Source organism: Scylla paramamosain, chromosome 30 (genome assembly GCF_035594125.1).
Source record: "Scylla paramamosain isolate STU-SP2022 chromosome 30, ASM3559412v1, whole genome shotgun sequence".
Classification (NCBI taxonomy): Eukaryota; Metazoa; Arthropoda; class Malacostraca; order Decapoda; family Portunidae; genus Scylla; species Scylla paramamosain.
In genome coordinates this window covers 18189115-18199114 of record NC_087180.1, presented here as the reverse complement: position 1 = coordinate 18199114, position 10000 = coordinate 18189115, and the positions used below count along the sequence as shown (strand labels likewise).

At 42.5% G+C, this 10000-nt stretch overlaps 1 protein-coding gene across 1 annotated transcript in view; it reads left to right on the top strand.

The window, feature by feature from the left end:
* Window positions 1–2757: 2757 nt before the first annotated feature.
* LOC135115965 (AT-rich interactive domain-containing protein 1B-like) overlaps window positions 2758–10000 on the top strand; it is a 159834-nt gene continuing 152591 nt past the window's right edge. The window contains 1 exon segment of the mRNA XM_064033127.1: window positions 2758–4069. The gene's annotated coding sequence lies outside the window, so the exon portion shown is untranslated.

Sequence of the window (10000 nt, the reverse complement as noted above, 5' to 3'; positions counted from 1 at the left end):
TGATAGCTGGCAGTGCAAGATTTACTTTTACCGCAAATGTACCAGTTTTTATAATCCACTTCTCGGTACAGGTAATGCTAGAGAGGGAGAGAGAGAGAGAGAGAGAGAGAGAGAGAGAGAGAGAGAGAGAGAGAGAGAGAGAGAGAGAGAGAGAGAGAGGGTGCATGTACAATACGTACTAGCTACAACACATTCATCATTGCTCATCGTGGGGAAACTGTTTCATCCCTTACATTGCTCCCATAATTCATTTCATCCAGTACTGCGGGCTTTGCTTTAATATTATGCTAAACGACACTAGTCCCCGGCTCACACGCCCACGGAGCCACAAGCCTGCCCATTAGCTTCAACTTTACTGCCTTGCTACCTGGAATTTCTGAATGTGAGGTGCACGTTGCCATTCTCTCGATGCAGCGGTGGCCAGCAGGTGTCTCCGAGAGGGTGTAGAGTGTGGATTGTTGAGTGGTGTGGCTGTAGCAGAGTGGCCCGTATTCTGAAACGCTCTGCTCCCTCGCCAGGACTATTTTCAAAGGCCACAGAGATGATTTGCCGGGTTCTAAAGACTATTTCTCCTGTTGATAACGTAGAAATCTTGTTAATCTGTCACTAGAACTGGACTCGTGTAACCTCAACAAGAGCCTTTTGAATGTAGTGGAGGAGCGGCGCAGTTGTGTTTCATATTACCGTTTTGAGTAGCGTAGTATAGAATAGCGCAACACCACCTTGGCTCGTCCAAGGTATGATAGACACGATGCAGAAAGAGATAAGTAAAGATTGTAGAAGCAAAAGATCCCAGTTATTTGTTGTTCTGTTTTGTTTTCTTGTGGTCTTCATGATACTTAAAGATTATCAAGTAAATTTTTTGTTCTAAATCCATATTCCAACTCTTCCTTTCCTTCATATTCACCTTCAGAATCACAAAAGTTTCACCCGCAAATCACAAACACATCCCCATTTCTTTTGCCTCTTCTTGAACTAAATTCTGTACTTGAGCGGGTTTTTAAAAGTGCCAGGCAGCAGGCAGTGGAGCCAGTGCCGCACCCAAGGGCGTAGCCAACTCTTGGACCTGTCCTTCGCCCTCTAGCGAGTAGCGGAGGATAGGGAGGCAAGGAGAGAGCGAGTCTAGCAGGCCACAAGAGCATAGCCTGACAGGGAGGGCGTTTCGAGCAAAGGGAGGCAACAGCATGCAATGAACAGGGCTTGGCGTTTGGATAAATGCTCATGGATTGGGAGATAGAGATTGGGAAGGATAGCCAGGCAGGGACAGACCGCGGAGATGATAAGGAGGGCAGGGAGATGTAAAACCATGCAATGAGCAGTGGAGGAAGAAGTAAAATAAAGAAACAAGAGTAGGAGGGCATGAGAAGAGATGTGAATTGATAAAAGTCACGAATAACCAGGAAAAATATATATCAAGTAGTGTCGTAATGCAAGATGTAATGGTAGTGGTGCGGAGAGAGAGAGAGAGAGAGAGAGAGAGAGAGAGAGAGAGAGAGAGAGAGAGAGGAATGTAGTCTGTGTGCCGAACATAATATTACATCCACATATAACAGGATGCCGTCAAGTGGGAAATATTCAACAGGAAAACTAAACCAACAAGTGGAGGAGGAGAGGTTTTCAGGGTACACTTCAGAAAACTTCGACGCTAAGTAGCAAACCTGACCGCATTAACTTCACTGTATCAAAGGAACAAATAATACAGAAAGGAGGGGAAAAAATAGCCTGCTAGTAAGTAATAGCAAAGGTCAAGGGAAAAAAAAAGCCATGTGTGCTTGAGTGTGAGCCCCGCCCAGCCACACACACACACACACACACACACACACACAGACCGTATTAAGATGAAATGCTTGTCAGAATACAGCCCAATCTAACTCACAAAGATAATAATAACATAGTAAATATAATACTGACACTATCATGAACTGTGTAACTTTCAAGATGTATCACATACCATACTAGACAAACACATGTGAAAGGCAGGGAAGTGTGTTTTGTGGAGAATGGTTGAGTTCTAAAACGCAGCTTCCTTCCCTCCTCCCCTTCCTCCTCCTTCCCTTCTATCTCTGCTGGCTAGAACTTTTACAATAAACTATTACGTGTTGTTCCAAGTACGAAAACGACCCACGCCATTGAGAATTTAAATTAAGAGCTTATTATGAAGAGTATGTGAAGTGCTTCGGGAGTTGTTAAGCTCTCATGCAGTCACTTAAATGTGTTCAAAATGTTCCAATGCCTCAAGTGTTGACGTAAACACGAGACTCATAACACACTGCTTCCTACCTAACTCCCTTATTTCTCCCTTAAATAGACGCCCGGTTATCTCGAGGCCTGGCTGAGTGGGATTAGTTATATGCATAGTATTAAGCACAGTATTTCTTGAGTGGAATTTGTCATCCAATGAAAGTAAAACCGGTATAGGGAGTAAGCACTGAGAGGGCTGTGGTCGGCGGCGAAGGGCCTTCCACTCACGAGCCTCAAGCATCCCACACTCTTCATCCCGACCCGTAACTCTTAGTCCAAAACCTCCCATAAAATTGCGTTTCTGGCCACACACACATAGTGAATAATAATAAAACACGGACACTGGTGAAGAATAAGTCCTGTGCGTCTTGTTTTTAGTATGGCAAGGGGTGGAGGAAGTGTGTGAGGCGGTACTGGAGGAAGGTGTGAGGGGGGAGCTCTGGGTGAGGCAGGAGCGGCGAGCGATGCAGAGTAAAATTCCCGGCGACTCTGGGCTTCGTGGTTCGGTGTGGCTCCTCCTGCAAGACTTGCCAGTGTTTGACGAACGATGTGAGGGGGTGGTGGTTGCGCTATTTGGTGTTTAAATATGCTGCATTTGCCCCCAATAGGGTGGTGGATTCCCTAGTGATGGTGAGCAAAGGTGGCAGTCAAGTGTCCACTTCTACAGGGGTTAATGGTGGTGTCCTATGCGGTGTGTCCGTGAGGGGAGTGTGAGAGCACCAGCAGTGAGGAGCAGCAGGCGATGGTGCCAAGTCACTGCTGGAGGAGGTGGTGGTGGTGGTGGTGGTAGTGGTGCAGCAGACAAGTTGTTCTATGCTGTACCATCCTGTAACCTTCCTTCCTGCCTGCGTGGACCTGCCTGCCTGCTGCCCTACAGGAGTGAACCTTACTGGGGTGACATTACTACCGGTACAGCCTCTCCCGGTTGTGGATAACAGAAGAAAAAGACTCTGGGAAATTTGTATTTATTTATTTATTAACTTAAAACAACTTGTAAGTGAGTCCTGTACTAATACCAGACTACCCAGACCTTGTTGATTGGTTTATCTGGCCAGCCGCTATTGAATCCAGGTGTGAACAGGACCTTAAGTGGCCTATAAACTGTTTGAAGTGCACAACCCTCGTACTATTACTATTATTATTACTACTACAGAACTATAGTGTGTGTTGTAGTGTTTAAAAAGTGTCTATACATATATAAATATATATAACCGGCCAGTCTTATATAGTAACAGATTATAATATTGTAGTGGTGAAGAGTATATAACCTGTTTATATACACGAAAGTAGTAATTAAGGAAAACACATGATAAAGTGTGAAAACAAGTCTGTAAATGTGCTTCAACATTAAAAAAGTGCTCAGAAAAAGATAGAAATAAAGAATAAGAAAACTTTGATTTGCCGATAAGTAAAGGGAGGAAATAAGAAAATAAACCCACAACACTTTAACGAAAGTGCTCAGAAAAGATACAAATTAAAGAAAAAAAAACTTCGATTTCTTGAAAAGTACACGTGGAAACAAAAACTTAAAAGTACTTGAAACAAAACGAGGGAAAAGAAAAAAGAAAAACAAAATAAAATAGAAAAACAAACTTTAGGAAACGGGGAAAAAAATATATATATAAAAAAACCTACATTTGCTCAACTTCATTGCGATAGTGGTGAGTGTGTGTGTGTGTGTTAGACCCTGCTATCAAATTTTTGGACCCCGAGGAGCCGCGCAGTGCCAGCATAATATATAGGAATGGTTGTAGCAAGCCGATCGCTGGCGGGTACCCCTGCCATGGTTCCCGGCCACTCCACCCATGACTTGTGCTGAGCATGTTGGGTATGTACTGCTTCCTCACTCGTTTTGGACTCGTTATTTATTGGTTGACGTATAAATGTCTGTATCTACGCGTGTGCAGTGTTCTTGTGTGTATTTCAGGGTTCTAACGCTAAAATTTGCTGTGTTGGGTACAGACTGCTTCCTCATTCTTTTTCTCTCGTTACTGTTTTATTTACTTATTGGTGTCATGTGCTGCTGCCTCGTGTTCTAGTATTTGTTGGTTAGTTTTATTTATTTTTATATTTTATTTTATTTGTTTATTTATTTATTTTTGACTTTTGTGTTTCTTTCCTCGTCTGTTGGTTTTCTGTGTCGTTCTTGTTTATATCAGGGTTTCTTGGTTAGTTATCTTGGGATTTTTTTTTTTTTTTTTTTTGATGTTTGCTGTGTTAGATGTGTTCGCTGTCCTCAGTCATTATTTATTGTTTTATTTATGGTTTATTTGTTTACTGGTGTCCTGCGTGTAGTTCTTTCGTGTTGTGTTTATTTCAGAATGACAGGAAAATACGTATATATTTGTATTATTTTGATTTATATTGGCTAATGGGTATGGGTGTACTTTATTATTATTATCATTATTATTATTATTATTATTATTATTATTATTATTATTATATTTCCTGTGTGTGAGTGAGTTTCTTTCCAATAAATTTTCATATCGTTGTATATTATAAATTGATATGAATTTTTAAAGAGACCGCTGACTCTCTCTCTCTCTCTCTCTCTCTCTCTCTCTCTCTCTCTCTCTCTCTCTCTCTCTCTCTCTCTCTCTCTCTCTCTCTCTCTCTCTCTCTCAGGTGTGTTGTCAGGCAAGTTAATTAAAGGTGTAGCAGTTTCTCAGAGCCCCCTTTTTTTTATTGATATAACTTAGCGTCGTAATGTTTCTTGGCTGATGAGATGTAGCTTGTATTATTCTCTTTGTATTTATTTGTTGCACTTTGTGTGTGTGTGTGTGTGTGTGTGTGTGTGTGTGTGTGTGTGTGTGTGTGTGTGTGCGTGCGTGCGTGCGCGCGCGCCCGTCCGGTGCCTACCCACACATTCCCTCCAAAGTTGAAAATTAAAAACCCGCCGATTTGTTATTATTATTATTATTATTTATTATTATTATTATTATTATTATTATTATTATTATTATTATTATTATTTGTTAAGTTTTTAATGAGTTCAGTGCCTCGAGTCTCTCTAACTATTGTTTTTCAAGAGTTTGATGTCAAAACTTAAGAAAAATCTAACTTCTCTGCCTAAATATTGACTCTACGTAACTTCTTCTTTTGGGAGGAAACTTGCCGCGCATATAACTTTTGCATAAGAACTTAAGAACATGAGGGAAGCGGCAAAAAGCCACCAGGCCTACACGTGGCAGCCCCTCAGTAAAATGTGTCTCCCTGTTTCCACCTATTCCCATTCAAACACTATTTCCACCTATTCCTATTCCTCACTATTTCCACCTATCCCCATCCATACACGTACCTATTTCCACCAAACATCCCTGCCTATTTCCACCTACCATCTCTATTCAAACATGCCTGTCTGTTTCCACCTGTCATCCCCATCCATAAGTTTGTTTAGTCTTCTCTTTTAAAGGCTCCATATTGACTCTGCACTGGCAACCTGTTAATCGAGTGTATTTCTAAAGATGCTTAATTTTTTTTGTAATATCTTATAAATTGTGGGATTCCTGTGTAAATATAGGATGGTGCTATTCATTTTTTGTTTGTTTACAGGAATATGAACTGGTTTGGTAAAATATGGACTCTCTCTCTCTCTCTCTCTCTCTCTCTCTCTCTCTCTCTCTCTCTCTCTCTCTCTCTCTCTCTCTCTCTCTCTCTCTCTCTCTGACATCAGTGATCCGCAGACTCATGAAATCCAATACACAGGAGCCAAAACCTGAGAGAGAGAGAGAGAGAGAGAGAGAGAGAGAGAGAGAGAGAGAGAGAGAGAGAGAGAGAGAGAGAGAGAGAGGCAGGCATTACCTACTAAAACGTGACTAAAATTTAACGCTCGTGCCATGAAACACACACACACACACACACACACACACACACACACACACACACACACACACACACACACACACACACAGCTCCCCATATAAGGAGTGACTCATGTATTTTTTCTGGTAATGAAGTGTGTGTGTGTGTGTGTGTGTGTGTGTGTGTGTGTGTGTGTGTGTGTGTGTGTGTGTGTTTATTTGATAAGCAACAACAGCTGTATATTGCGTTGCGTCGCAGAGAGAGAGAGAGAGAGAGAGAGAGAGAGAGAGAGAGAGAGAGAGAGAGAGAGAGAGAGATGAGATTTCAGACTTATGTTTTTATAACGACAAATGCCAAGTTTATTATTAATTAAGTTTTTTTTTCCCATTTTTATTTTCTTTCTCTTTATTTTGTGTATTTAGAATCTTGTCTTGATTTAATGTTATATTAAATTAACTCTGTGTGTGTGTGTGTGTGTGTGTGTGTGTGTGTGTGTGTGTGTGTGTGTGTGTGTGTGTGTGTAGGTATTCCAAGTCTATCAGGCCTATATATTTACTTTTCGTTGCTCTGTAGGCTTAAATATTTAGACCTAAGCTGTTTATTTACGTTTCTGTACTCTTCTTTTCAAAATTGAATTCATTACAATTCACCTTTAAGAATGTACAGTGTGTGTGTGTGTGTGTGTGTGTGTGTGTGTGTGTGTGTGTGTGTGTGTTGTTTGTTTGTGGGCAAGGTAGGGACAGGCTGGTTGGTAGGCTTATTCAGGCAAATTACCCTCTGGAATCCCACGTCCCCTAGCATCTGGTGGCTGGCCTGGCCCTATTATTATTATTATTATTATTATTATTATTATTATTATTATTATTATTATTATTACTAGTACTAGTACTACTACTACTACTACTACTACTACTACTACTACTACTACTACTACTACTACTACTACTACTACTATTACTATTTTTGTTCACATTCTCTCTTCCTCTCTTCATTGATTTTACCAAACTGTGTCCTCATTGCCCTCCTTGCTTTCCTCCTCCTCCTCTTTCATTTTATTTCTCCTTCTCCTTCTCCTCCTCCTCTTTCATTTTCCTTCATCTCTAAAAAAAAACCCATAAGCCATCTCTCTCTCTCTCTCTCTCTCTCTCTCTCTCTCTCTCTCTCTCTCTCTCTCTCTCTCTCTCTCTCTCTCTCTCTCTCTCTCTCTCTCTCTCTCTCTCGTTCCTCCTCCTCCTCCTCTTATCCGTGTCTTTGTTTATGCTGAGAAATGCGAACTAACCAAAACAACTCTTGCATTCTTAGTAATTTCTGAGTCTAAGAATTCGAGAGGGAGTGAGTTTCCAGTAGCGAGAGAGAGAGAGAGAGAGAGAGAGAGAGAGAGAGAGAGAGAGAGAGAGAGAGAGAGAGAGAGAGTAAGGAAGTAAAGTGACAGACAAATAGAGGACATGAATGGTAGCGATTGAAAGTAAAATGTTTCTCTCTCTCTCTCTCTCTCTCTCTCTCTCTCTCTCTCTCTCTCTCTCTCTCTCTCTCTCTCTCTCTCTCTCTCTCTCTCTCGTGTATGCTTATTGATCCGTAAATAGTGCGTGTTTATAAATTAGTTACTAAATAAAGTACCTAATATCTTGTGTAACGAGTCAGATCCTTTACAGTGAGACTTTGATAGGTTTTAATCCTTTATGCACCAGAGTAAAGGAATCGTACCCTCCTTGGCGAAGCATATTGTTGATTCCGATCCTATGCACGAGTCATCCCAGCAGGTGCATATCGCTCTCTGAACCATTAATTAGTCATGGTTTTACCTGGCTGCGTTAGGGGTAAGATTGTCCCTGAACACGAATAAGTGAAAGGGTTTAGAGACTCTTAACCAATCATCTATTCCGGTCTGGAGTTGCTTGATTGTCATTGGTTGGCTGGAGAAGAGAGGAGAAGAGGGCAAGAAGTGTTTGGATGCAATGCTGGCGAATGTAGTGAACGCAAGAGACATTTAAATCTGCAGGCAAGCGTTTTGTTGAGTCAGTCAGTCAGTAAGTGAGTGGTTTGCCTTTCCAGTGATCCAAGACTTGCGACACACTCACTCACTGCCTGTTGTAAATGTTTGGCGCGGTGTGTCTCTGTCTGCGTGCGTGTGTGTGTGTGTGTGTGTGTGTGTGTGTGTGTGTGTGTGTGTGTGTGTGTGTGTGTGTGTTGGTGGCTAGTTGGGTAATGTAAACTTTTTTCCCCCCGTTTGTTTCTGCATCTCTCTCTCTCTCTCTCTCTCTCTCTCTCTCTCTCTCTCTCTCTCTCTCTCTCTCTCTCTCTCTCTCTCTCTCTCTCTCTCTCTCTCTCTCTCTCTCTCTCTCTCTCTCTCTCACACACACACACACACACACACACACACACACACACACACACACACACACACACACACACAGAGAGAGAGAGAGAGAGAGAGAGAGAGAGAGAGAGAGAGAGAGAGAGAGAGAGAGAGAGAGAGAGTACCCTTTTCATATATTATCAGTCCCCTTTCACACCCTTTCCTCTCCTTTCCCTTCCTTTCGTCCCATGCATCCGTCTTACCCTTCCATTCCTTTCCTCCTCCCTCGGCCCTTCCTCTTCCCGCACCACCTTGAGCATTCCACTCCAGCCCACGTGTGCCCGCCGCCGCCCTGCATGCTAAGTGGAGTGTCCGGGATCCACATTTCCACTTTGTAGGAGTATTTTACTGACTTAAGGTCGGATAGAGCCGTGTGTGTCTATGTGTGTGTGTGTGTGTGTCTGGTCGGCTGGTGGTGGAGAGCAAATGGTGGCAGCGATAGGATTGGTAAGGTACTCAGTTTGTTTTTCGGATTAGGACGGGTAGGTGATGTAGTTTTATGGGTATTTGATTTTGTTGATTGGTTAGGCTGGTGGTCTCTGGCTAGTGGGAAAGCAAGTGGTGGCAGCGGTGGGATACGGGGAGGTACTCGGCCTCTTTTGAATTAGGATGGCTAGGTGAAGATGGGAATTCTTTTTCTGTTTTTCTAATTGTGACTTGTAATGATAATGTAGTTTTCTTGTGGTATTGGGAGAGTAGCCACTTCTTTTTTTAGTTTAATTAAGTTGTTTTTATTCGTCTAGGGTTTTTCAAATGAAGTAACAAGTCTCGGGAAAGTAAATAGGGTAAATAGGTGACGAAAGGTAAAGAAAGGTATAGAGGAATGAAAGTAGAGGAGGAGGTGGTGGTAGTGGTGGTGGTGGTGGTGGTGGTGGTGGTGGTGGTGATGATGCGATCTCTTGTATGGTTTCTCAAATGAAGTAACAAGCCTGAAAATAAACAACAGATGAAAGATAAGAGAGAGAGAGAGAGAGAGAGAGAGAGAGAGAGAGAGAGAGAGAGAGAGAGAGAGAGAGAGAGAGAGAACCGCGTGTTTGTGATGCAGAGGTGAGAGAACAGGGAAGCCTTCAGGTGTTCAGAGCTTCACGTCCAGCCAGTTGATGGTGTGACGTTTGCCTGATCTTTTGTTTACTTCAGTCTTCGTCTTTCGAGTGTTTGGCGAGTCACTGCTGGAGGAGGAGGAGGATGGGGGGGATCGAGTGAGAGAAGAAGCAGAAGGAGTAGGAAGAGCAGATCAGGGGGAAGAAGGGGTAAAGAAACTTAGGAAGACTAGGAGGAGGAGGGAAGGGACGAGTGAGAGGAGGAGAAGGAGGAGGAGGAGAAGTAGGAAGAGTAAAAGATCCGGAACAGGAATACGAAAAGGAGGAACAGATTCAGGAATAGAAGGAGGAGTAGAAAGAGGGAGAGAAGGACAGGATAGAAATAACAGAACAGGAAGAATAAGATGAGGAGGAGAAGAAGAAGAAAAAAAAGGAGTAAGAAAACCAGAGAAAGAGATACAAGAATACAAGAACGAGGAGGAGGAGGAGGAGGAAGAGGAGGCAGATATCTTTTCTCCCTCTCACTGTGTTGGTAGTTGACAGTGAAAATTGTTTGCTCTTT